The sequence below is a fragment of the Podarcis gaigeae genome, assembly GCF_964106915.1.
Source record: "Podarcis gaigeae genome assembly, chromosome: 7".
In the NCBI taxonomy this organism is placed as follows: Eukaryota; Metazoa; Chordata; class Lepidosauria; order Squamata; family Lacertidae; genus Podarcis; species Podarcis gaigeae.
This window is the reverse complement of record NC_139683.1, coordinates 23,491,798-23,518,529: the sequence shown is the minus strand read 5'-3', so window position 1 is coordinate 23,518,529 and position 26,732 is coordinate 23,491,798. Positions and strand designations below refer to the sequence as shown.

General features: G+C 43.5%; 3 long non-coding RNA genes across 4 annotated transcripts; 2 read left to right on the top strand and 1 right to left on the bottom strand.

Moving 5' to 3' along the window:
- Nucleotides 1-74: 74 nt before the first annotated feature.
- On the top strand, nt 75-10,631 carry LOC310849560. 2 transcript variants are annotated; one of them, XR_014566977.1, is made up of 2 exons: nt 75-258; nt 9,727-10,631. It is a non-coding gene; the product is annotated as an uncharacterized lncRNA (long non-coding RNA). The 2 variants fall into 2 exon arrangements; XR_014566978.1 differs by lacking the exon at nt 75-258 and adding an exon at nt 5,267-7,555.
- LOC310849554 lies at nt 613-2,257 on the top strand. The gene is made up of 2 exons (XR_014566968.1): nt 613-1,575; nt 1,607-2,257. It is a non-coding gene; the product is annotated as an uncharacterized lncRNA (long non-coding RNA).
- LOC310849553 lies at nt 9,743-26,732 on the bottom strand. Its single transcript, XR_014566967.1, has 4 exons — nt 26,555-26,732; nt 25,263-25,322; nt 22,257-22,351; nt 9,743-9,831 (listed from the first exon to the last, which is right to left on the bottom strand). It is a non-coding gene; the product is annotated as an uncharacterized lncRNA (long non-coding RNA).

Sequence of the window (26,732 nt, the reverse complement as noted above, 5' to 3'; positions counted from 1 at the left end):
ACCTCGCCGACACCTGAGAGGTAACAGCCGCGCTGCTCTGCCAGGGGATTAAGCTCACCTGACGCTCGCACACGTGGAGTCTCAAGGACTAGGGCTGCAAGCTCCTCCACGTATCTGCGAGTAAGCTCCATTGAATTCAGTGGGGGGTACTTCTGAGTAGGATTGCTCTACAAGAGGTTTTATTGCGGCGTGTGGCCCACCCCCCCCCCATTTTTTGGCACTGGAACCCACTCCTGTCACAGTCTTTTAGCCTTGACGGTAGGTGCCCCCAAATTATTATTTTTAGTTATTTACATAGTAATACCTGTTCTTTATTTAGGCTTTATTTATTGTCTCCGGCATTATGTCAGCTGAAAATTAGTGCACTTTTAAAAACATGGGGGAGGGAGTGCTCTCCTAAACATGGTTATTCAGAGTTAGACGTCTTCCCCTAATAGGTGGGCTTAGGGATCCATGGGAAAGGCTGAATTTTTGCTTGGTATGCAACTTTTATAGTATTCCTGGGGAAGGAGGATTTAGCAATCTAATCCAATGTAAAACAACCTAGTAAAGTATAAAATGCCCTATAATACATTGAATTAGAAGAATAAAAGAAAACTTATCTTCCTATTTTCTAGTAAAATGTTGAATTGGACACTTTCACAAAGGTTAAACTTTGGTTTTTAAACATCTAAAAAGAAATAGGCACTTTCCTACTCCACTGGTTTATACCCAGATTATAGAGTGTTCCAGGATGCAGATAGGTGTTCCTATGTTTCAATACAGCTCCACAAAGAAAAAGATAACATGCCAGGGAGAAAGCTGAACTGAGGTATTCTCCACACAAGGGAGTTTTGTTTTAAAGAACAGCATTCAAGCAAGTCAACTTCTATCTGTTTTTCCCAGCAAGTACTAGTCACTGGATTCTACTGGATGGATTTTACTGGACCTTACAACTTTTGGAAAATGCCCTTCAGTTTTCTTGAATGGTGTTCCATGGTTGCTATGGGGAAACTGGAAATGCTGGTATGCATATAGTTTGAAATACTGTATATGTCTCTTTTCTTTCTCAATCACACAACTATAATTAATTACTCTCCTCTCTGCAAGACTGAGTGTCGATGTGGGTGAGACAACAGAAAACCCAGTAGTTCCATCATCCATAAACCACCTCCTCACACCCACATTTTCTCAGAAGTGCACTTTAATTACTTTATAAACCAGTAGTAAGTGTATTTATTATTGGTCTCCACACTCATAATTTATGAGTAAATCTCAGAATAATTTTCTTTTATACTTCCAAACAGGCCATACTACTTCACGCCCACACTGAAAGTGTCTCAAAAATATTTTGTAAAGTTGTTCCACTTGTTGATTTTAGTTCACACACATTGTGTTTCCTCAGTAAATGCATGATGGAGAATTTCCATTCTAAATTAAAGTCAACTTCCAGTAAAGAGGACTAAATATTAAAATTACACACATACCCAACTATATTATTTATGAACAGCTAATCCTGACTCTTTGCACACATCCTTGGAAGGTGTGTGAAGCTTCCCCAGTGAAGCTGGACACTTGGTGTGTTCATTGCTTTTTGTATTTCCTGTGTTCATTGCTTTTTGAACAGCCTGTGTTCATTGCTTTTTGTATTTCCTGCATGTGCACAATGACACCACACAGTGACCCTGTTTAATACATGTTCAAATCTTAATGCCTTTGTTCTTTGACAACTGCCTTTCCATAATTTCCTCCAATAGGAAAAGCTACATTTATACTGTATGCCTATTCATTTCTAAGTAACATATAGTGTGATATGTGCCTGATAATGCATAATTTTAATAATAACTGGTTGAGAACAACAGGAAATAATGTAATCACTGTATCATTGAATTAGTCATATTTCTTAGAACTACCCTTTGAATTAAATTTACTTTCCTTTGTTACATGTGGCATTAACCATATGTTCATACCAAAAGCTGTATGACCCTCCACAGGCCTTCTGTTGTTCCTTACCAATCAATACACCAAAAGTAAGTTTGCATACATGGAATGCAACCTTAAACAAGAGTTGGGGATGCAACTGTGTAATAAAAACACAGGCTGTATAGCCATGCCATATGTATGACTGTGCAGTCAGATTTATATTTTTCTTGTATCATATTGACTTTATAAGGATTACAACAGTATTCAAAGTAGTTAGATTACTTTTGGACCTCATGTTCACTGATAAGTAAAAGTACAGAAGAAAGATTAATACTTGAATAAAGCAATATTTTTATGTACTTGTTGACCTGCTAATTGGATTTTTATTACATTTATTTATTTCATAACATTTATACACTGGTTGATTGTAAAAATAACCTCAGAGTGGTTTACAAAGAGATAAAACAAAAAAACAGAGAAAAATTCACAACCATACGTGCCAAAACACAATTTTCCTTAGTTTTCATGCCACACCTTTTGCTTCACAAATACAGTGGTACCTTGGGTTAAGAACTTAATTCGTTCCGGAGGCCTGTTCTTAACCTGAAACTGTTCTTAACCTGAGGCACAGCTTTAGCTATTGGGGCCTCCTGCTGCTGCCATGCCCTCGCCGCACGATTTCTGTTCTCATCCTGAAGCAAAGTTCTTAACCCGAAATACTATTTCTGGGTTAGTGGAGTCTGTAACCTGAAGCGTCTGTAACCCAGTGGCGTAGCGTGGGGGGTGCAGGGGGGGCCAGCCGCACCGGGCGCAACATCTGGGGGTTAGGGTTAGGGGGCGCAAATTACTTGCCTTGCCCCGGGTGCTGACAACCCACGCTACACCACTGCTGTAACCCGAGGTACCAATGTAACTATCATGCTTCAAAATGTAGCTTGAAAGTTTGGTCCTCTAGGTTTTTTCCTGGGCATGATGAAGTACAGAAACAGATCACCAGCAAGGACCAAGGTTGATGAAATATTTTTCCTCCAAGGGAGAACACTCCATTGAAGCAATAGGCATGGGCCTATGAAACGTTCATAGGAATGCAAAATCTATAGAATTTGCAGACCAGATTTGTAGAAATGCCTCTGTGAAGGCAAACCATTAAACTGGATTGACTAGTAATCACAGAGGCTGGATTATGAGCAAAATGAAGGGTGAGCTGGCTTGATGTTGAAGTCACAAAGTCTACATGTAGCCAGAGTCTTAAAATGTAATATAGGAGGAGACTGCAAACTCGCAGCTGCAATTCTGTACTTACTTACCTTGCGTGTAAACCTCATGTTTTTCACATAACACCATTAACCTTTAGAGCAAATTGACACAAATGCCATGATGGCCAGTAGGTGAATACAGTGGTACTGTGGGTTAAGTACTTAACTCGTTCCGGAGGTCTGTACTTAACCTGAAATTGTTCTTAACCTGAAGCACCACATTAGCTAATGAGGCCTCCTGCTGCTGCCACTCCGCCGGAGCATGATTTCTGTTCTCATCCTGAAGCAAAGTTCTTAACCTGAAGCACTATTTCTGGGTTAGCAGAGTCTGTAACCTGAAGCTTATGTAACCTGAGGTACCACTGTACAGGGAAGTTGCCTCATACTGAGTCAGACTACTAGTCCATCAAGGTCAGTATTGTCTACTCTGACTGGCAGTTGCTCTCCAGAATTTCAGATGGGATTGCTCCCAATACTAGCATGGGGACTCAACCTGAAACAAATTGTGTGCATTCTGGTACCTTTCACTAGCTAGTAGTAAGACTAGCATGAACTGCTTGCTATGAAAGCAAAAACCAGAACCTTTCTGTTCAGCATCGGTATACCCCAGACTACAAGGTGCTGAGGAATGCTTATTTTGCTTAAACTATCTTTCAGGAAAAACTACCCCCTGCTTCTGAACTTCCTTGATGAATCTGGCTAGCACTTTGCCATGAGAAAGAGTGCTAATGTAGAGGAACTGTTGGTCTAATGCAGGGGTAGGCAACCTAAGGCCCGGGGGCTGGATGCAGCCCAATCGCCTTCTCAATCTGGTCCGCGGACGGTCCAGGAATCAGCATGTTTTTACATGAGTAGAATGTGTCCTTTTATTTAAAATGCATCTCTGGGTTATTTGTGGGGCCTGCCTGGTGTTTTTACATGAGTAGAATATGTGCTTTTATTTAAAATGCATCTCTCGGTTATTTGTGGGGCATAGGAATTTGTTCATTTCCCCCCCCCAAAAAAAATACATAGTCCGGCCCACCACATGGTCTGAGGGACAGTGGACCGGCCCACAGCTGAAAAAGGTTGCTGACCCCTGGTCTAATGGTACCAAACATGGAAATCCTGGCACTGTTAAGGGCTTGTGCTGGTTTTATAATCACTGAAGTTAGAGTGGGCTCTGCTTATTGTCTCAACTCTTAACATTTGTTAACAACAAACTGCTAATTTCAGACACACACAAACCTATAAGCTATATGTTTTATTCACCCGCTGTTTCAGCTTTGTCATTCAGCTCCACAAATTTGCGTTGTAGCAAGCACAAGCAGAAAAATAAGTAACTCAGAAGAATTCATATATTTCTTCTATTAATAAATGTATCCTTTTTAAAAAAAGAATTCAGATAGTTCATTACCAGAGATTTCATCCTTCTGGCTGCTTTTTACCCCTATAGATGAAAGCTCCTAAAAAGAATGATTTCTAGATTAACTCAACTTACTAAAGATATAAAAGGCAGAAATCTTGAAGAATATAAGGAACTTATTAATAATCCAACAAAGGCAATGGAACTTGCTTGACATTCCCATGAATTGTGAAACCAGATTTAGACCTGAACTGTGCCTTTGTAAAGAGAGAAATGAAATGTAAATTGCCAGGGTTTGCTGTGCACAAACTTGGATTTGTATTACCAATTTACCCACAATTGCATTAAGGTTGGTTTCAGCTGCTATGGTGATTCTTCATCTGAAAACTTTCCAAAATGAAATGTAATAATAGCCTAAATTGCTGAGCTAAATTTTGTCAAATTATTGTTTTGGCTGAGTGATGCCCTTTAGAGCAGATTTTTCTGGTCACTTCTCTATAAAACAGGGGTGGAGAACTTCTGGCTTGCAAACAAATCCTGGCCCACCAGGAGGTCTGATTTGGCCCATGAAGCTACGTTTCCCATAGAGTATAAAAGGTACAAATTTCTTGATCCAGATTCCACACACGAGTTAAAACATTTCTACACAAGTTAAAACAACTTTGCATCAAAAACAATCAGCTGAAACTATTAGTATCTCCCTTTGGTTCAGTTGGGAACTTTGAACTTGATTGGAAAATACACATTTTTGAAGCTTTGTAAAAATGATAGAGGTGAAGGAGGAGACGGGCACTCAAGGATAATTTATGCCATCTGCTTATTTCAGTCTGTCAGAGGTTGCCAGGAGAGGTTGCCAAGAGAGTTTGCTGTGCTTAATGGCATGGCTGAATCGCCTACCCTGGAATGCCCAGTCCTTCTGACCTGAAATGTTAAAAAAAAAATGGGTCAGCTTATAAAGACTATAATGAGATGGAGTTTGAAGTAGGTTCTGTCTAGATCATTTTTTTTAAGTAGTTCACATTGCTTGTTTCCAACTGCCCCATCAGGTCCAGGGTCTAGTAGTAAGTTGTCTGTACTGTTCCTTTTAAATGCACTTTAAACAAATTCTGTTGCAAGCAAATGCCAAAACATTCCTGCTGGCAGAAGAGAGTAAGGACTGATTCTTCTTCCTTTTAAGCACAAAAGGAGAAGTACGGAACTGTCACGAAAGGTAACGGTAGGTTTGGCAACAGGGCTGTAATTAAGAGAGCAAAGAACAATACAGTGGTGGGGGGGATTCTGTAGGAAGGAGCCTTGAGGGTGGTGACAGCTTTGACTCCTCTACAACAGCTCTTGCTGTGAACAACATGGATTAGTGCTCTTGGGCTCTGTCTGCGCCCGCTTAAAAATGCTGGAAGGAATTGTTAAATACTGGCCGAATGCCAGCACTCAGCCAACCTTCGTAAGCTGCACCAAATCATGAGACAATTGCGTGTTGGCTATGTGCTGATGTGCAGCTAAGCCAAGATGTCTAGATTCCAGCCTGATGTGATTAAGAATGCCGTCATGCCACTGGGGCCCAGTTAATTTATTTTTTGATGCAGTAGCTAACAAGATGATGCCGTCCCATGGCCAGGCTCCTACATCACTGATAAAAAGTGAAAGCACTAATCATGTGGATTGTCTGGGTCATGTGGTTACTTCTATGCCAGCCTCAGAAATCCCCAGTTTGGGTCATAACCCTGATCCTAGCACATGATTCACATTTACAGAATTTTACACCTATATGCTACTAGCCTGTTTCGCACTTGGAGATCTTGGACCTCAAATAAGTGAGAAAATCAGCTGTGCTGGGGAATACAAAACACGTTTGTTTATCATCTGTTATTTCAAACATTTTAGAAATGTGCAGTATTATGCAACTGTCTATTATCAACATCTTTGAGAGGCATTTTATGTTAGTCCTACTCAGAGTAGATCAACTGGTGGTTTCAAAAACTCTAGCATTGCTGTCCGTCCATCCCCCGTCCCCCGAGTTCCTAAGCCTGGAGTGCTCTATGGGTCTGTTGCGCAAGACAAGGGTGGGGAATTCTCGACTGCTGGTCAAAGCTGGCCTGCCAGGCCTCACCAATCTGGACTGCCAGCTATGAGCACCCACAGGATCTCCCCTCCCTGCCCCGATAGTGGGGGCTAAGTATATATTGCTAATAGATAAATATACAGACATCCATACATTAATAATAAGCACCAGAGAGCAGTGTATTTGGTGAATGGGCAGTTCCAAGGCCTTGGCTAAACATGGCCTTTGAGAAACTTGTATTCCAGATCTACCCTTACATAGTTTCTTAGTGGGTAGACCTGCTGCCCATCTATGCGTAGCTCTGGCATCTAGACATCTTTCCAGTCACAACTGAAACCCTCAGTTTTCCATGGGGTGGCAATCACTTCTCCACCAGCACAGAAAGCTTAAAAACAAACCAGGAAGTTCCTTCTCTAGAGTCTGGGTGTTCCACTCTAACCTTTTCTTTGTCTAATTAGCTGCTTTCCTAAATGTCAGCCATTGCTCAGACTTCACTCATTGACTAAAAATGCAGACAGACAGGTATAGCTTAGTTTTTCCCAAAACAAATTTGGTGAATAGTACTTGCACAATGTGTGTCTCATAACTTGCATTCTACAAGGGCTAGAGACTCGGGTTGGGGTTTTTCCTCTAAATAAAAGCTGAGAATTGGGGAGGGGGTGTGGCTCATCTGGAGTGCGCACGCGTGCAACTGTTCCTCCTTCCCACTTGACATGTATGCTGCCAGCCTCTTCATAAGCACCATCTCCTCTGCTTCTCCTGCTTTTCAGCTGAGAACAGTCCTTTGGAAGGAGTGGAGTTTGGTGGTGAGGACCATCTCTTCCATCATCACCAGCCAAGGATGGTGGCCTATGTAGTTCAGCTTGTTCTCTCAGTGGCCAGCCAGATGTCTGGGAAAACCCACAAGAAGAATCTGAGCACAAGAGCCCTCCCCCCTCCTGTGGTTTCCAGCAACTGAATTTTGTTAGCATTAGTGGAAAGGCAGCCGGAAAGGTAGAGCATAGCCATCATAGCTAGTAGCCAATGATAGCTCTCTCCTCCATGGATTTGTTTAATCCTCCTTTGAAGCCTTCTAGGTTGGTGGCAATCACTGCTTCCTGTGGGCTTCTTGTTGCATTTCCTCTCTGTGCACTAGAAAAGCATGCTCATTTCTCAGCATGCTGGAGAGAGAGAGAGAGAATATGTGAAAGGAATGAGCATGCGGTTCTCTGGTGCATCTCTGGTTATGCCACTGCAGTATGCACTGGGGTCAGGACAGCACCGATGGAGGATGCCTCTGTAGCATAATGTTTGTTTGAGTTAGTATAAGCCAGAAGAAGATGAGAGGGAGAGTTTCCAAGGGCACGTTGTTATTGCATAAGCATATCTCATATTGGCACCTGCCACCGGGATAGGAGACTTCCTGGAAGCCCCACACAAGCTGCTCTTGAGCATCTTGAAAGAGAGATCGAGAAATGCTATGTATTAAAAACAACCCCCGTGATCAATAAATGATAAGGCCAGCAGGAGCAGGACCTTGGCTCAGATGCCTCTGCTCCAAATGGCTCCATTGCTGAGTGCTTCGTTGTACTGAATAACATCTTTTAAGAAATAAGGCAACTAGAATAAAAAGTACTCCCTAATAGCAATGCAGTATTATAATGTGCAGGTGCACCCCGCCCCCGCTCACACCGCTAGATAAAAATGTGTGGTATGGACTGCGCATGTGCGGCATTCCATACGGAGTGCACATGCGCAGGATGCCGCACATGCACAGTCCGCACAGGCTGCGCCGCCCGGGGTGCAGGAAAGGGTTCGTCTGCCACTGCTCACATCATCCTTGACCAATGGGCCTGTTAGCTTAGTTGAGTTGATGGGAGGTATAATCCAGCAGCATGTGGAGAGTTACAGGCTCCCCACCCTGACTCCCAACATATATAATGAAGTTCTGCTCATCTCATGCCATATTGGGTGGCAACTTGATAGAGGACCATTGTGGGAACACCCTCTTTGAGCAAGTGCATCAGGCATCAGAGAAGTGAGATTGCAGGTAGATGTGCATACATACCAGGGTAGCTTTATAAGGTATATGTCTATCAAGACATACAAGGTGTATTTATATCCTATTAGTGCTCCAAGGAACTCAAAGTGTTTTGCATACCGTTTATTTATTTATTTAATTTATTTCTACCCAACTGTTCAGGCAGCTCACAAAAAATGTTAGAAGAAAATGGACGAACATACTAATTAAAACTTTATCAAATATATATATGTGCTTAGCAGGGTCAACCATTCTTTCAGGTCCACTTAAAGCCTGAAAGAGAGGGAGCTAAGCAGAATTCTCAAGGAATGGAATTCCACACGTGTGGGGGCCACCACTGAAAAAGGCCTTGTTCCTGGTAACTGCTAAGCTGATCGCTTTATCAGAGGCACACAACAGATAGGAGGGCACTCTTAAGACCAATCTGAGGACCTGGGCAGATTCATATGGGTGTAGGGAAACATGTGGTTCCCAAACATTCAGGGTTTTACAGGTTAGTTACTAGTACTTTAAACTAAGCCCAGAAATGAATGGGTGACCAATGCAGCTGATGCAAAATTGGGGTGATATAATCAAACAGGCTTGCATTTTGCACCAGCTCAAGTTTGCAGACTGTCTTTTAAGGCAGCCCCACATAGAGATTATGACAGTAATGTAGGCTGGGTATTTAAGAGAGTGTGTATAAGAAAGAAGCCCATTTTTCGCAGATAGTGGTCCTTGGAGTGCTCTTAGTTGGGCAGCTCTTCAAAATCTTTACTGAACTCCCCACCCACAATGCACAGCAAAGGGGCTGGTAAATTAGATGCTAACACCCACTATCAGTTCTTGCAAAGCACATGCAGGTGGAAGCAGAATGTATCCCCATATTTAGAGCAAAAACACGGGCCTGTCTTCTTCTCCTTCATTACTGGTGAGGATGAGACACCTTTTACATGTGTCTCAAGGCCATTTACAAATACATTATCAACACAGATAAAATAGTTTTTAAAACAGTGCAGATACAACAACTAAAGATAGGTCTTAAAACAGTACAAAAATAACACCCAAGGCCATTTCATCCAGCTTGGAAAGTGTGTCCAAACAAAAAGGCCTTCAGTCATTCTCAGAAAGGACAAATAGTGAGTGTCTTGTCGTATCTCAACAGGGACGCTGTTTCGCAAAATGGGGCCAGCTACTCTGAAAGCCCTGCTCCAAGTTACTGTAGAACAGTGGACAGAAAGGGAGAAGATGACTTCTGGAGAGCGTTGACCTGGAAAAGTAATGCAAGACGAGTATCACCCGGGTATAATAACTGCTGGTGGTTGCATCAGAGCCTCTCTCTTTAAACAAATGCTCTCCATGCCAGCAGCTTCCAAGCAGAGTGCTTGAAATAATAGCCACATGGGGCACGTCACTAGATTTTCCGAGTTCTTCGTGCATAGCGAGAAGAAATATGCATTTGCTCAAAGCTCCCCCTCTATTAATTGCTGTGTGAACTTCCTCTATAAAAATCACCCGCGTCTCAACAGTAAAATGTTCCAAAAATAAATACAACAAACCATGTTCACATTACAGGTCTAATTTAAATGTAAAAGCAAGCCAACGGCAAAAACAAGCCAAGGTCCAATAACAACAGCAAACAAAAAAAAGCACTCAGCAACCACAGAAAACAGCAGAAATTCATTTCTAAAGCAGACGCAGATGGCAGAATGGACACTCTTTCAACCACCTGGGAGCATTTACCTCTCTTGAAGGAGTTAACATACTCGAAAACCATGTTGGTTATATATGACACAGGTCCGAATAATCTGCTTATCACAGATGTTTCCACGGATTTCCCTCCTCTCTCTTTCTAATGTCGAGGGAGCTGAAGCACTGAAATTCTGATAATCCTCACTGTACCTGCTGCTGCTGATCCTTCGTGGGGAGGTTATCACTCCACAGATTAGAGTCTTTTTGAAATGCTATTTCAGTAGGCTGCTGCATTCTCCTACAATTATTTCAAAGTTCACTAGATTCTCTCTCAATGAATAAATGATACTGTTGCTCTTGTATAGATGCTTACAGCGGGGGGGAAAAGGGGGGGCACCTGGGAAGGTCAGCAATTCTGTAACACGGAGTGTGTGTTGTAGTATCTGGAGGGCAGCACAGTCCAACCCCCCTTCCCTTAGCCTGGGATGCTGTGTGTGTTGAAATACAGTGGTACCTCAGGTTAATTCGTTCAGGAGGTCCGTTCTTAACCTGAAACTGTTCTTAACCTGAAGCACCACTTTAGCTAATGGGGCCTCCCACTGCCGCCGCGCCGCCAGAGCCCGATTTCTGTTCTCATCCTGAAGCAAAGTTCTTAACCTGAGGCACTATTTCTGGGTTAGCGGTGTCTGTAACCTTAACCCGAGGTACCACTGTAGGTGGTGGTATCCCTCTGCCAAGCCCTTCCAACCTCTTGACTCTCCCTGAATACAGGAATAGGTGTTAGCAGAAAGAAGTCCTGCAATGGGGTGATTTGAGGGAGGACAGGGTGGGCCTGAGGTGACCCAGGATTTGCAGGATCCCAGTTTCACAGCTGCCATACAATGGCATCAGGCCCAATCTAACTGATTGTGTACAGATCAGGCCTGATCGTCCTGCACCTTCTATTGCAGCCACTGTGAGCAAAAGGGCTACAAATGTGGAAGGGCTACAAATGTGGAAAAGCCCCACCACCACCTGTTGGTGGCAGGTAGGAGTTAGGGTTGCACCCTGAGTTGTGCTCAGAATCGACCCATTGAAATCTGTGATTTTCAAAGCAACCTACTGGGCACACGTGACCAGTCTGATGCAGTTTTTGAGGGCTTGCAAAAGCACGCTAGAAACTCAGTCCTTTCTGTGGCAGGTCCACAGAAGTTAAATTCCTTTCAACCATACAGTTTCAGAGATGTAACTGCATCGTGGTAATTTCCCAGGTGTCCATTTTATTCCACTGATGGCAGCTCATGGATGTTTTCTTCTTAGGAAGGGGATATCAAATGTCAAGCTGGAAGTTATATACCTTATTCACTATCACCCTTTTAAGAGAGTGGCAAAAAGCAGGTGGGATCAGGTGTGCTTAACATGGGGAGCACATTAAAATATTGTTGCAAGCCTAGGGATGTGGACAAGGGGCCACATTTGGCTGATTGCATCCTTTGGTTAGGTAAACTACAGGTGATACATCACCACTGGATCCAAACAGTTAGTCAACTGCCTCTTGATACATGATCTTTTGGGGAATGTTTTGAATATTCAAAATGAGCAGACATTTCCACTTTCCAGGAAAGGTTGATGCAGTCCAGGTGTCTGTGTACAAAGGACAGGCTGTGTGTGTGGTATGAGTCAGAAACAAAGAGACAGGGAGCTGAGCAGGGATCTGTTAAGGGTCTGGCTGGAATCTTATATGGGTGCAATGTCCAGTTGTTTGCCTACAGAGGTGTGTACGCTTTGCCTCTACCTATAGTCAACCTGTCTATTTGAAAGTAAATAAGTACTGCAGACCTGGAATTTCTCATTGCTCACCAAAGAAGGGGTACATAAGTATTCTTCAGGCCTGTGCCACCAACCCTCTGCTGCCAAGCCTTCAGCCCACTCAGTGCGCCTCCCATTGGCCTCAGGGCCCCAACATCTGCGCCACCATGTCATCCTCTTTAGCCGGCAATGAAAGAGGATATCCCATGTCACAGAACGCATATAGCAGTACTATGTCAAAAAGCTGAAGAAGCTAAAGAGGCATTTTCAAAATGTGGCCTAACATAGTTCGGTTTGCCATATAAGAATTGAAATGTCTTTCGTCAGCTGCGTACGATGCAAGAGATGGATCTGCAGCAACTACACTTGCGACCATCTTTATGGCCTAGCTCTCATGGAGGGCGTAAAGCGGTGTCTGGTCTCTGCCACTTCAGACTGCTGGTCGGAAGTTACAAGACCAAATGAGCTTCTGCCACAATCCCAGCATCAAAGTAGCAGCCAGGATTCAACCAGCATGATGGAGGTGAAGGAATTGGATGAGCTGGTGGGATCTTAAGTCAGACCTGGGGGATCAGATGCAAAAAGAAAAAGAAAAAAGGCAGGGCTCCTGCACCTCTAACAGTTGCATTAAAAATTGTGTTAAAATTGCAGTAGCCCTGCCCTCCTTTACATCTGGTTATCCTATCTGCAATAACCATGCATCAGTGCAAAGAGCCACCAGGTGGGAAGCAGCAAAGAGGTGAGAGAATCTAGAGCAGGGGTCAGTAAACTTTTTCAGCAGGGGGCCAGTCCCCTTGTGGGGGGCCGGACTATATTTTGAAAAAATAATAATGAATGAATTCCTATGCCCCCACAAATAACCCAGAGATGCATTTTAAATAAAAGGACACATTCTACTCATGTAAAAACACACTGATTCCTGGACCGTCTGCGTGCCAGATTTAGAAGGCGATTGGGCCGGATCCGGCCCCCGGGCCTTAGTTTGCCTCCCCATGGTCTGACTATGCTTTCAAGGAACTCCATTTCTCAGCAAGGGTGTCAAACCCTGGCATGGCAGCCTGGGGCAAGAGAGATGAAAGACCTCAATTGGAACAACTCACTTCTCACTTCCCGTTATCTGTGCGTGATCCTGCAAGTGTTATGTCTGATCATCCTTATTTTCCAGGCCCTGGACATGCCTGCCTGCTTGCTACCCTTGCTGAACTGTCTGGTTTGCTGATCCCAGTTATCTCCAGCTCCCAGTCTCCTGACCAACCCTCCTTCCACCCTGGTTGTGTCTGAGTTCTGGCTTCCTCAAGACAGACAAACAAGCCCCCTGCATAGAAAACTAGCTGTCAGGGATATTTATTCTCCCCCCCCCCCACCCTCTGACATCCAAGCTCTCTTCATGTGAAAATCATACATGCAGCTAATATGTGGAGCAGGGAGGGGATCAGGGTGATGCCCCGAGTTTCATCCACCCTTGGCCTCCACGTGTTCAGCTACAGATGTGCATAGAGCCCTACAGACATACAGTTAGCCTCCTATCTCAAGTTATTAAAGAGCAAGCGATGTGCGTTTAAAAATATATATTAAAAAGTGAAACAAGTGAAAACAACTTTGGGGAAATGATTTTGGGCAGGAAAATGACTGAAAGGGGGAAAGGGTTAAGTGCACTTTCTCTTTCAGAATCTCAAACTCCCAAAACTGCTTGTCATTCTTTTAAATATCAGGGCTTTGTTGCTCATATTTCCATATAATGTAGTTTGCCAGTCAAGCATTCGTTTCCTCAGGCTTCCACCCAATATTCACATTGCCTTCTTTCGCCACCTCTTCCCAGTCCGACAGTCAGTTCCCATATTATCCCTATTTGGGCATTATCCCTCTCACAATTAACAAACATGTAAGCAGAGGGGGCGAGAGCGGAGGCAACACCCGCCGGCCCTGATGTGTTGCTGAAACATCATGTCCCTGCTACTCACACTGGAAGGACACACCTGCTGTACGGCACACAGGCTCTCCGTGATTTACAACCTTGTGATTTACGATCCTGTTAGTCATATAAGGGAGGACACCCACATAGGGCTTTACTTTACAGTTTTCTGCTGACTCTTTAGAGGAAACAGACCAGGAATAATGACTTTGGCTGTGCACTGAAACAGCTCAGATGTGAAAGTGAGCATATGGAAACCACATGGTTGACTTAATCACATGCCACTCACTGCACAATCCACCCAGAGATTTGGGATAACAGGTCACCATCGGTCTACCTAAGAAGAGGATCATATGGCTTGTGATTACATATTCACCACCACATTTCAGAGACGAAAAAAGGTTAGCCATGTATGCCTGTAACATCCCTGTGTCCAAACCACCACTTAACTCCGCACACCCAGCTACTATGAATTGCTGAATGTTCTTCCCTGTATTTATTGACTCTGAAATAACCCATCTTTTGCTGGATTCTGAAGCATAACAGTTTCCTTTTATTTAAAAAACCCAACCACCTAGGAATTTTCAATTGCCTATTTAATCACAAAGCAGATCCAGTTGTATTGATTGCAGAATGGCAGCAACACCAAACACATTTACTACCTCAATTGATAATTATGGGGAGATCGAAGCAAAACAACCACAAGCTTGATGTGCCAGTGTGCATACTAACAAAAGTGTTAACAGGTACCCCAAAAACATCCCTGGAAAGGCAAAACAGAGACAAAAGAGACACCAGAATCAAGACAGCAGGGAAACAGGGACCACTTCTGGAAAATCGGAACAGCTGCATCATATGTAACTGTGCTATTAGCATTATAGTGAAAACCTCACTTGACCATTTCTCAAGACTGCTTCTTCTAACAGGAAGAGGCCATAGCTCAATGGCACATCACATGCTTCGCACACAGAAGACCCCAAATTCAATCCCAGGCATCTCCAGTCAGTGCTGGGGAGACTCCTGCCTCAAACACTGAAGAGCTGCTGCCAACCAGTGTAGGCAATTCTAAACTAGATGGACCTATGGCAGCTTCCAAGTCAGATGTTGCTCAGAGGGAAATGATGTGAAGTAAGCCTAAGCCAAATGCTGTTTTGCACGTACAAGATGTTAGCACATGACGAGGTCTACAGAAAGAGAAATTAATGATTGCATTCCCACCCCCACCCCCCCGGAACAGGAAGAGCTTATTTGATGTGCTTTGTAGCAAAAAATAGCAGAGGGGAGGAAAATCTCTTTGCTTCAGATTTAAAACAGAGGCTTTAAAGACGACGCAAGTGCTTTACTCTCAGCAGCCAGGAGCAAGCAGTTCATGTAAATACTTTTAACATCATTAATGCAAAATCTGCAAAGGACGAAACAAGCATACAGGCAGAAAGATAATCCACAGTTTTCGGGGCTATAAGTGGCAGTATGGGTGGAGAGAGCAACAGCATACACAAACCAAGAGAGGAATGTAAGTAGGATTCAGGCATTCCTGGGACAATTTACCCTTTATTACTTAAATCTAACTTTGTTACTCTCCTGAATTTTAATCATGTTGCAGACTTTGGTGTTGAAAACACAAAACTGAAGCACATACTGTATGTGGCAAAAGGAAGATCATTCCAGACAGAAAAATCCTTGCCCTGGACCTGAATTTTATAGGAATGTATCTCTCTCCCGTTACAAATTTATTGTGCAATCAGAGAAAATGAAATAAAGAAAGCAGAGAGAGTGATAATTAAGTTATTAACAGTAGCCATTCACAAAACAGTTGTTGGTGATAACAGAGGCACCTTGGCATTTAATTAACACATGTAGTGCAATGGGGAAAAAATCCTTCTCTAGTGTCAAGCCAAAAAAGTACAACTGAGCCTTTTGATGAATTGTGATTCAGTGGTTTCCCAGGGCACTCTCGCTTTGATGTTCCATTGTTCATTAGAATACAGGTATAAGAGGATCTCTGCTGGATCAGACCAAAGACCCCTGTAGCACGGCATTTCTTTTCTCTCAGTGGCCACCCCTATGCCTATGGGAAGCAAGGAGACGAGCCCAACAGCACTCAACCTGGTTGCAATCCCAAGCGACTGGTATTCAGAAGCACATTACTTCCACTACTGGGGGTAATATAGCCATCACGGTCAATGGCCATTGACAGCCTTATCCAAGATGAATCCATCTAATCCTCCTTTAAAGCCATCCACGTTGTGGGGGCAAGGTCTACAGTTTGTGAAGAAGCACTCTTCCTTTTGTCTGTCCGGAATCTCCCAACTTTCAGCTTAATTGGCTGAAGCCTGGTTTCAGTATTACGAGAAAGGGAGAAGAACCTCTCTCTAGTGACTTTCTTCACACCATGGATAATCTTATAACCTCTTCCATGTCCCTTCTTACTTGCGTTTCCTCCCCCCCTCCCCTTGAACTAATAGAGATGCTCTATCTTCAGGATCCTTTTGGTTGCCCTTTGAGAATGGTGGCTTGAAAGGAAATCACAGGCTGCATTCACACAGTAGTTTATTCCATCTCCCTGACTTTCCCCAATTGTTAATTTCCACACGGTATTTGAGCCACATGATGTAAACACCACTTCCAGGCGGATGCCAACCGCTTCCCACCCCCCAAAAAACCCCAACCCAATAGTGCAACTTTAGCACTCATTTCCATGTTATTTGCAAAAGGACTTTTTCTGGAAGCAAATAACGAGCACTAAACTTGTGCTACATTTCTGGAAGGGCTTTTTACCAGTGTTAGAAACTGAGATATGAAAGCTAGGAGCTAAATGACACCACAACGGAATATCTAGGCACACTTTTAATAATAAGAATACAAAGCTGATAATGAATGAACTGCAGCTAAAATATTATGTTCATTTTTCACATGGTCTAGTCCAAGCATAGGCAAACTCCAGCCCTCCAGATGTTTGGGACTACAATTCCCATCATCCTGAGCTAACAGGACCAGTGGTCAGGGATGGTGGGAATTGTAGTCCCAAACATCTGGAGGGCCGGAGTTTGCCTATGCCTGATCTAGTCCTTCCCCTACCTACCCGCTACCACTCTTTAGGGTCTCTTCTCCAGTTTTCAGAGAGTAGCTGGAAGTGGGGAGGCATAAAAAGGTCCTCCTTTCCTTCCACTCCGCAGTTTTAATCTGAAATCTTAGACTAGTACTGTGCCCAGAGCTCAGAAACTGCTCGCTCTAATGAAATTCCTTGTCACAAAATGTACCTAGAATAAGGGGAGTTTCGAACACTGGTTTTTACATTGTGTGGGGAAATGGAATTAACTATCATGTGAATGCAGCCACAGAGTGATCTAGGAGGCTAAAATGTTTCGCCTCCAGTTTTCAGAACCTCCCATTTCTGATGCTATATTTTTATTTGTTTGTCTTCAATGCTCCTAAGAGCAGTTTACAAAATATTAAAAATCACACTGCAACACATATAAATGGCCTGGAATCCACAAACCACCACGTGGGTAACACCTCTTCCCATTCCAGACCGCCTGTGCCTCAAGATCTTCCACAGAGCCCCTTCTCAAAGTACTTTCTCTAACAAAGGTACATTATGTAGTCACAAAAGAAAAGGGGCTGTGGGTCAGTTACAGAGTACATGCCTTGCATGTAAAAGGTCCCGGTTTTATTTCTTATTATCTTTGAATACAGCTGGGAAGGACTCCAGCCCCAAACCTGTTATCTGTCACTGTAAAAGAATATAGGGCTAGATCATGGGTAGGCAAACTAAAGCCCGGGGGCCAGATCCGGCCCAATCGCCTTCTCAATCTGGCCCACGGACAGTCCGGGAATCAGCGTGTTTTTACATGAGTAGAATGTGTCCTTTCATTTAAAACACATTTCTGATTTCTGGGTTATTTGTGGGGCATAGGAATTCGTTCACTCCCCCCAAAAAAAACAATAGTCCGGCCCCCCACATGGTCTGAGGGACAGTGGACCGGCCACCTGCTGAAAAAGTTTGCTGACCCCTGGGCTAGATAGACCAATGGCCTAATGAAGGGTACTCCCAGACAGGGGCTTAATGTCGCAAATGGGTAATTTGGATTCCTGATAAGATTAACTTTTGATGTTGACCTCATGTGAACGTTGCAAAAAGGAGAAAAGAAACACCTTCATGCATGAATACAACCCATAATAAGTACAACTCTGAAAGTACTCTCAGCAGAGACCTTGAGAGTTCCCTTCTCCCCACCTGGGATCAGGAATAGCTCACATCTCTGACCATTAGGTATGCTGTCACTAGCCCTTCCCAGAGGGCTCTCAAGACAACAAAATATTTATATTAGTCAGGGAGATGAGGATCATCCAGCCTGCTGCTCTTCCTCTTCTGGGACACAAGGCAGCATGCTTTCCTCCAATTCTCCCTAGACACAAATGTGCAGTGTGATCTAAGCACAGCGGGGAGAACACAATCTCCCATGAGCGGTCACAAATGCACAGCAAACCCCAGCAGCCCGTTTTAAGAGTGTTTATTAAGAGCACGGTTTTAAGAGAGCAAGGGGGGAAAGGCAGAACAGTGCATGAAAGCAAATAAACTTTTCAAATTTACCTGCCCTCTGCAGCTGCTTTTACACACACACACACACACACACACACACACACACACACCACAGCATCCTGGATGATCAGAGGGATGAGGGATGGGTGAAGAAATGCTGGCAACGTTACATTTTTCAGTGCTCTTGACCCAGATAATTGACAGGTGCCTCTGAGCAGCCAATCATAGTATAAAAGCACGCACAAAACAGTATAAATGCATCAGAAGAATTAAAAGCAAACACTAAAACTTGAATTACAACACCGAGGCAATGTACATATTATTAAAAAGTCTGAGAAAATACCTGACACCCTGCAAGCCTCTCGCGGGAACGCATTTCACAGACGGACGCCACCAGCAGGGAGACTCTTTTGCCTGTAGCCTTCAATGCTTAATGGGTGGGTTGTTTATTTCTTATGACTGTTTTAAGCCTGGGAGGTTGGATTGGATGAAGACCAGGGTCCTTCCAACTCATTTATTCTGATTCTAAACTTATATTAAGGCAGGCCACTGGTCCACCTGGCTCAGTATTGTCTACTATGCCAAATGGCAGCTTTCTTGGATTTTAGACAGGGAATCTGTTCCGGGCCTACCTGGAGATTGAACTTTTGGCCTTCTGCTTGCTTCCGAAAGATTGGAGCTGATAAAATTGGGGCTTGGAAGGAAAAAGTTAATGGGCAGAAACAGCCCCCTCCATTGGGTTTGCATGGCGGCCATTTTGGGCGCTGTGATCTCATTTCATCTCATGTGGGTCATGTGATGAAACCCCACAAAGCGGTGTCCTGTTTTTCGCCTTGATATGTTGAAAAGTATGTGATCTGACATCCGACTTGCAATCTTTCTTTTTTAAGCCCTGCCACTGTGCTTTATGCAAACCAATGTATGTATTTATTATTTAACAAAATTTATAGATTGCTCCAAGCAGTTTACAATAATGATAGAGGAAATGCTTTTGAGGCATAAAGATAAAACAAGAAGGATCTCACCTGCATCCTGTGTCTTGGTAGCAGAAGCTGCGGAGTGAGGTCTTACCACTTATTAATCACCACACTTTGCAAAATGGCTGCTCTTAAAGGCATAGGGCTGAGGATGTAACAAAGGTGACAACCTTTAAACTACAGACATTCCTCCTGGAATTAACTGGATTTATTTTTTGCTTTTGTTAAAAAATAAAAAAGCCAAGCCAAACTGGATTGCATACTCTTGAGTTTATTTCTTGCTAAGAAAGAATACACTTCAAAAACTTTTTTAGCGGGGGCTTTAAAAAAGATATCTATATCTATATGTCTATACATCTATGCAGCATATGTTTGTTCTGTATTTGACAGTGTACATCACAAACATTCTTCCTGAGAATATTGAGGCACAAGAAGCCAGCTGATCTTGTAGAAACAAGCAAAGAAAAAGAGCAGTCATTTTTGACTCCTGGCCAATCTGCTTTGTATATACTAAATCAACAAACTGGACAAGTACTTTCGTGGTTTTTCCCTTTTAGGTACCTTAACTGGCCGCATCTAATCTAGATGCGCATTTCCAACGACTATTAAATTCTTTGCTAAGGCTTTCTAAAAGCTGGAGCAGACGCAAGGCTATCTCTCAAGCAATAAATGCTGCCAGGCCTTAGCAACAGCAGTTTATATAGGTGTTTTGGATACCATCCAAAGATTACATCAAAACCACTCTGCTTATTGAGCGATTGAGAAGGTGCTAATCACTATATTTATATATATATCAAGCAGCCTGTGGTTTTTCCAATGGTTGTAAAGTTAAAAATAATAGAAAAACCCATGTATTCTTTGAATCTGAACTTCAGGACATTCGTTATCAGTTAGTATGTTTGGTGCAGTGCATTGTACACTGACTGGCAGTGGCTCTCCAGGATGTTTTGAAAGGAGTCTTACCCAGAATTATGTGGAGATGCCAGGGATTGAACCAGCGGTCTTTTGCATGCAGAGCATGCGCTATACAGTGGTACCTCTGGTTAAGAACTTAATTTGTTCTGGAGGCCCGTTCTTAACCTGAAACTGTTCTTAACCACTTTAGCTAATGGGGCCTCCCGCTGCGCCACCGCCGCACGATTTCTGTTCTCATCCTGAAGCAAAGTTCTTAACCCAAGGTACTACTTCCGGGTTAGTGGAGTCTGTAACCTGAAGCGTTTGTAACCCGAGGTACCACTGTAAAACCATTGAGCTATGGTCCTTCCCCAAAGGTCAAGCCTGACACTGTTCTTTGATACAAAGAGACACACGTTATCTTAGCCGATGTGTGAAATGAGGGAGAAAAATGAGTTTGAAGGAAATGGGATGGTTTCAAAGCGGGAGAAAGAAAGTCTCCAACATGGTTGAAACAAGCCTGAATTGAAATTGATGTTTCATCTGAACCCAGGGCCCATGGTTTGTTTCTTCCAGACAAATCACAACCAGCAACCAAGGTTTGTTCTCGCTTTGTTTTGGAGAGGCAAATCAAAACCTGCATTCAGATGACACAATATGCCAAACACTGGCTTGTTTCATCAACAGTGCAGCTGCAGAGCGAGGAGAAGCAGAAAAAGATCACTGCATAATCTTTTGTCAGGGTGCACTGTGCTGCTTGTTCACATTAAAACCATCATTTCTTTGAAATTGGTTTATTGTGGCATGCGCATTGGACCAGGGTATGCATTCTGAAGCACTTTGTGCACTGTAAATGTGAAATACAAATGCTAAGTGCTATATATATATATTCTAGCATACTGCCAGCTGTGTACTTTTTTATATTTTGTTTGGCTTTGGGCTACAGCGGGCAACCTTTCTTCCTGGTGTACACAGTTCCTTTGCTGAGAATGAATGAAATGGCTTGCAGCGCTTTCCCTTCTCTGTCTCTTCCCTCTGAAGAAGGCACATCAACGCCCCTGCCTTTCATCTGTCAGCACAATGCAGACCCCAGTCTGGAGTATTTAACAGGGACCCATCAGAATATTTCCTTGCAGGTTATTAGGGAACTATGTATTGACAGAGATGACAATGGGAACATTTTACTCTCTGCCAATCCACCAGACACAGGCAAGGTGGCAGACCCTCATCATAGAGTGACAATTAGCTCCCTTTGAAAGAGTTCTCTTGCAGATGAAGTAAGGAGAGATGAGTCAGCCTGAGAATGCAGAAGTGTTTCACTGGAGATGAAAATAAGCCTGATGTTCTGGGAGGGCCATCTTTCATCTGTTAGCGACTGATGGATATTTCAAAGAATTACGAGCTGCTCTGGGGTGATTTTAATAAGAGAATATGCATATCTACAGTGGAGACTTTAAGTGGTTTAATACAAGGGCTGCACTGCATTCCCTTTATGGCTAACTTTCCTGGGGCTGCATGCCAGCAATGTGCAGGAGGAGCCACTGCAAAAGGGTGGTGCTGTGGGTTAAACCACAGAGCCTAGGGCTTGCCGATCAGAAGGTCGGTGGTTCGAATCCCTGCGACAGGGTGAGCTCCCGTTGCTCGGTCCCAGCTCCTGCCAACCTGGCAGTTCAAAAGCACGTCAAAGTGCAAGTAGAGAAATAGGTATTGCTCCAGCGGGAAGGTAAACGGCGTTTCCGTGCGCTGCTCTGGTTCGCCAGAAGCGGCTTAGTCCTGCTGGCCACATGACCCGGAAGCTGTACGCCGGCTCCCTCGGCCAGTAAAGTGAGATGAGCGCCGCAACCCCAGAGTCAGCCATGACTGGACCTAATGGTCAGAGGTCCCTTTACCTTTATGCCCTGCACACAACATCCACATGCACCCATTCAGATAGATGGAAGATAAGCCTTTTAAATCCATCCAAGTTGATGACCATCACTACTTCCTGTGGGAGGGAATTCCAGAGTTGTTATTATTATTATTATTATTATTATTATTATTATTATTATTATTATTTCAATTTATATACCACCCTTCATCAAAAGATATCAAGGCAGTGTACAACTTTTAAAACAATTCAGATCAAAGCTAGTTTTTTTGAGGGTGGGGTGCAGGACAGCATAAGAAATAACATTATAGCTATGGATTGCAGCTAATGTTATTTATACACCACTTCTCAAACCAGTGATGGGAGTGCAATGCATTCAGAGTAAATGGGTGTATATACACAGCCTATGTCTAGTCTTTATTGAGCATGCATTCTGACTTGTTTACAGGGTGGTTCTATGACAATGAGTCATAGAATCACAGAATTGTAGACTTGGAAGGGTTATCTAGCCCAACTCCGTGAAATGCAGAAAGCTTTTGCCCGACGTGGGGCTCAAACTCGCAACCCTGAGGCTAAGAGTCTTGTGTTCTACTGATTGAGCTACCCACACCTGCCTGTGGGAAGCTTGCAAGCAGAAACTTCTAAAAGACTCCAACTGCAAAGCAATTTGAAAGCTGAAATATAATTACAGAACTAAAATTGAATTTCATATCCTGAAATACTTGCAGGGTGTTTACACATCTCCCCATTAATCAGTCATTCATCCCACACTTTCCCCTATCACTTTCCAAACTGCAAAAAAAAGTCTTTTTTAAAAAAGTGGGTTCATTTTTGTGCTAAGGCAACAGAGCACTTTAATCCACTTTAAACATTAAATCCTAAAGTTGTCGAATGTGCTTGAATCCCTTTTGCAAACTACTGACAGTCTGGAGGCACCCTCATAACTTTTAGGGGGGGGGAGTACTTCCCTTTGTCAGCTCAGAACCTACTGCCAAACAGCTCTCCACTGGATCTGAACATGAGAGAGAGCTATCATTGACTTGAGCATTCATTTTAGAAAGAATAAGAGTCCCTCTCTGCCGAACTAGCCTGTTAATATTTCCACAGTATGATAATTAAGAAAATATGTGACAGGTTGTTCTGGTTTCTAATAGGAGACTAGAATGTGACCTTCTGTTCCAAAGTTCCCCACTTTATCACTTCCTTCTCCAAAATATCTGGTTTCATTCTGGTTAACTAAGAACTCTTTCTGCCCAGTTGAATACCAAAGACAGTCTCCAGTCTGCAAGACTGGTTTAACAAGGGCTGCTTTTCACAGTTGGCTGTAAGCCAGGGGGATTCTCTTGCAAGTAGCTCACATGATTAAAAATCAAACCAAGGAAAGGGTGCATCGTACATGTGTCTACTCATAATAAAGTTTGATGAGAAACCCAGACAAGCTCATTACAGGATAGATCTTCGGTGAGATTTGGAAGGGTACTGTAAACATCAGAGAGAGATTGTGTGCATTATCTGATTAACTACATTAACGGAGATTGCATGAATTAACTTTTTACAGCTTAACATATCCCCAGCTCTCAGCATCTGAAAATATTTGCCACAGTTGTATCTCACCCTTTTTCCAAGGACAAAAGAGCCCTGTTTTAGCCTGATAACAACCCTGTGAGACTGGTTAGGTTGAGAGCCGGCCTCACCACAGCTAAGCAGGGTTTGTTTATTTTTTAAATGCTTTTAAACCTTTTCTCTCAGGAGCCAACTAAGTTTGTTATTGGTATGAGCTTTCTTGTGCATCTGAAGAAGTGTGCATGCACACAAAAGCTCATACCAATAACAAACTTAGTTGGTCTCTAAGGTGCTACTGGAATGAATTTTTTTAGTTTGTTTCAGCTTCCATCATGTTGACATGTCCACAGAATGGAAGATTGTTTGCTCTTTGGGGAGCTGGCTTCAGGCACTAGGTCCATTGGCAGACCAACTCTACGTTGCAGAGATGTCTGCAAACAAGACATGAAGGCTGGCAACATTAGCCGTGCTATGTGGGAAGCCCTAGAGCCGGCTGCAGTGCCTGGAGACAGACAGTCGGGTCATGCTTCTATAGCAGTGACCAGAGGAGGAACGACCGCTGGGAGGAGCACAGAGAGAAGAAAGGCCATGGTGCATCTGCAGTGGCACAACCAGATGCCTTCATCTGCCCCAGCTGCAACAAAACATGTCTCTCCCCTATCAGTCCCTATAGCACAGCAGTTGCTGTAACTCTCCAGCCAAAGGTGCACTCCTCCTTTTTGTCTCCTAAGACAGACGGATGCCAACAGTGACAACAACCATCATCAACCACCATTGGCCATGCTGGCTGGGCTGATGGCCTCTGAAGTGTAACACGTGTCTCCTAATGCTGCTCTACATTCTAACTCAGGGGTGGCTAATCACAGGCCAGAGAGCCAAATGTGGGTGTTTTCTGTCTGGTCCTCAGGACTCTCTCTCTCACCAGCCCTGCTTCACACAGTCCTTGGGTGTTTATGCCTGGCTGGAATATGTCCTTGAGTTCTGATACTGTTTCTTGCTTGTCTTAGAGGAAGGATACAGAGAGTGGGAGGTGTGGGCATGTATAGTGAAGCCCTGACTAGGGAAGTTTTTAATGTTTGATGTTTTGTTGTGTTTTTACTATTTTGCTGGGAGCCGGCCAGAGTGGCCGGGGCAACACAGTCAGATGGGCAGCATATAAATTATAAAGTTGTTATTGTTGTTGTTGTTTGCTTCTGTTGTTCTGCCGGTTTTGGCTGCTGGCCCTGCTCACCATTGGCACATGACCCTTCAGTGGTTGCCCAGAAGGCATTGCAAAAGGCGAGCCACACCTGTTCTAGTAGCTTCACCACCCAGGCTCTCTCTGTTGCTAAAAATGATGGGTAAATTCCACACATATCCAATCCTATCCTCCAGGGTAAAACAAAGCCTAAGTGTGCATAACACAGGCAGCAATAAAGGTCACTGGGCGACCTTGGGCCACTCATGCACTCTCGGCTTAACTTACCTCACAGGGTTGTGGTGAGAATACAACGGGGAGGAGAACTCTCTACACCACCTTGCGTTCCTTTGATGACAAAAGGCAGAATATAAACATAATTAATTTTTAAAAATATTTTCTCTTACTGCTACCATTGCTTCTCTTTCCTCTCTCAAATTTCTGATTGCTTGCTCCTAGGGGCAAGTGCCCTGCTTTGCAGGGGGAAACCTCCATATGTACTATATGAAGTCAACTATTCAGCCTCCACTTGGCATTTGAGGTTGTACAGCCTGGCTGGGCTCAAGCTGAGATTCCTGCATTGCAGGAGGTTGGACTAGATGACCCCCAGGACCCCTTCCAACTCTGCAATTCTATGATTCTGTAAGGAGAGCATTTCCCAAAATACAGAGCAGCTATAGGCTGCTTCCCATGTCATTTGTTTTACTATTTAAAGACGATATTGAGCGTTTCTCCTTCAAGAATCTAGGAAGTCGCTGCTGTGACAGCTGTGGAGGATTTGTTCTCATTGGGAAATTGATTGGTGGAGGAAGGGACAAAAGATTTAATTATGCAGGGACAATTTCTAGCTATCTTTCTAAGTACCCAGACGCAAACAAGGCCACCCAGAATTTCCTATGTCCGGATCCTCTTTCTCTTTGATCCCCATTGAGTAGACTATCAGGCATGCTTGTCCTCAATCGATAGCCCATCAAAAGTGCCCTGGTTTTGTAAAACACCCCTGATTTCTCAAACTAATCGCAAGTCATTGAGGAAAGGGCTTGCTAAAGGAAGACAGCACAGCAGGAAGCAAAGCACAAGCAATGAGCCATTCCTCGTGGCATTGCCAGGACTGGGAATAATAGAAATGGAGTTGCTCTAGCAAGATGTAGCTATATTCAGCACGTCCATGTTAGGCACTGGTGGGTGAAAAAATGGACAAGTTGATGTTTACTTCCTTTAAATAAACAACTTAATTTTTATCAATTTTCCCTCTTGTGTTAGGGACAGGACTAAACTCTGGACTGTAAACACTTGGAGGCCCATGGGGGGTCGGTCCCGTATCTCAGTCCACCCTCTGTGAATTTTCAGTTTTCATTTAGAAAACAAAAAGAAAACTTCTGTCTCTTGGCTTTTTTGTTGCGCCTAAACTTGCTCACAGTATTTTGCCCAGTGAGTACAAATGAGGCAGTGTGATTACTCACAAAGCGCTAGGCCCTTATTCTTAACTTTTAGGACATTTGACATTATTTTATTTAATGTTTAATACCATATAAACCTTCCTTTATTTGGGTTCTGGCTGTTCAGCATCAGTTCCCAACCTCATCAGGCTTGTCAGGCAACAGAAGGAAGACTCTGATCAGTTGAATCTGAGAGCTGCCATTTAAATTTCCCATGATGCCTTGGGAAAAGCTGTATCGTGGGCAGGTCTCACAACTCACCAAGGGCCATCATGCCCTGGAGAAGCATTGTGAGGAATCCTTTCATGTTACAGAGGAT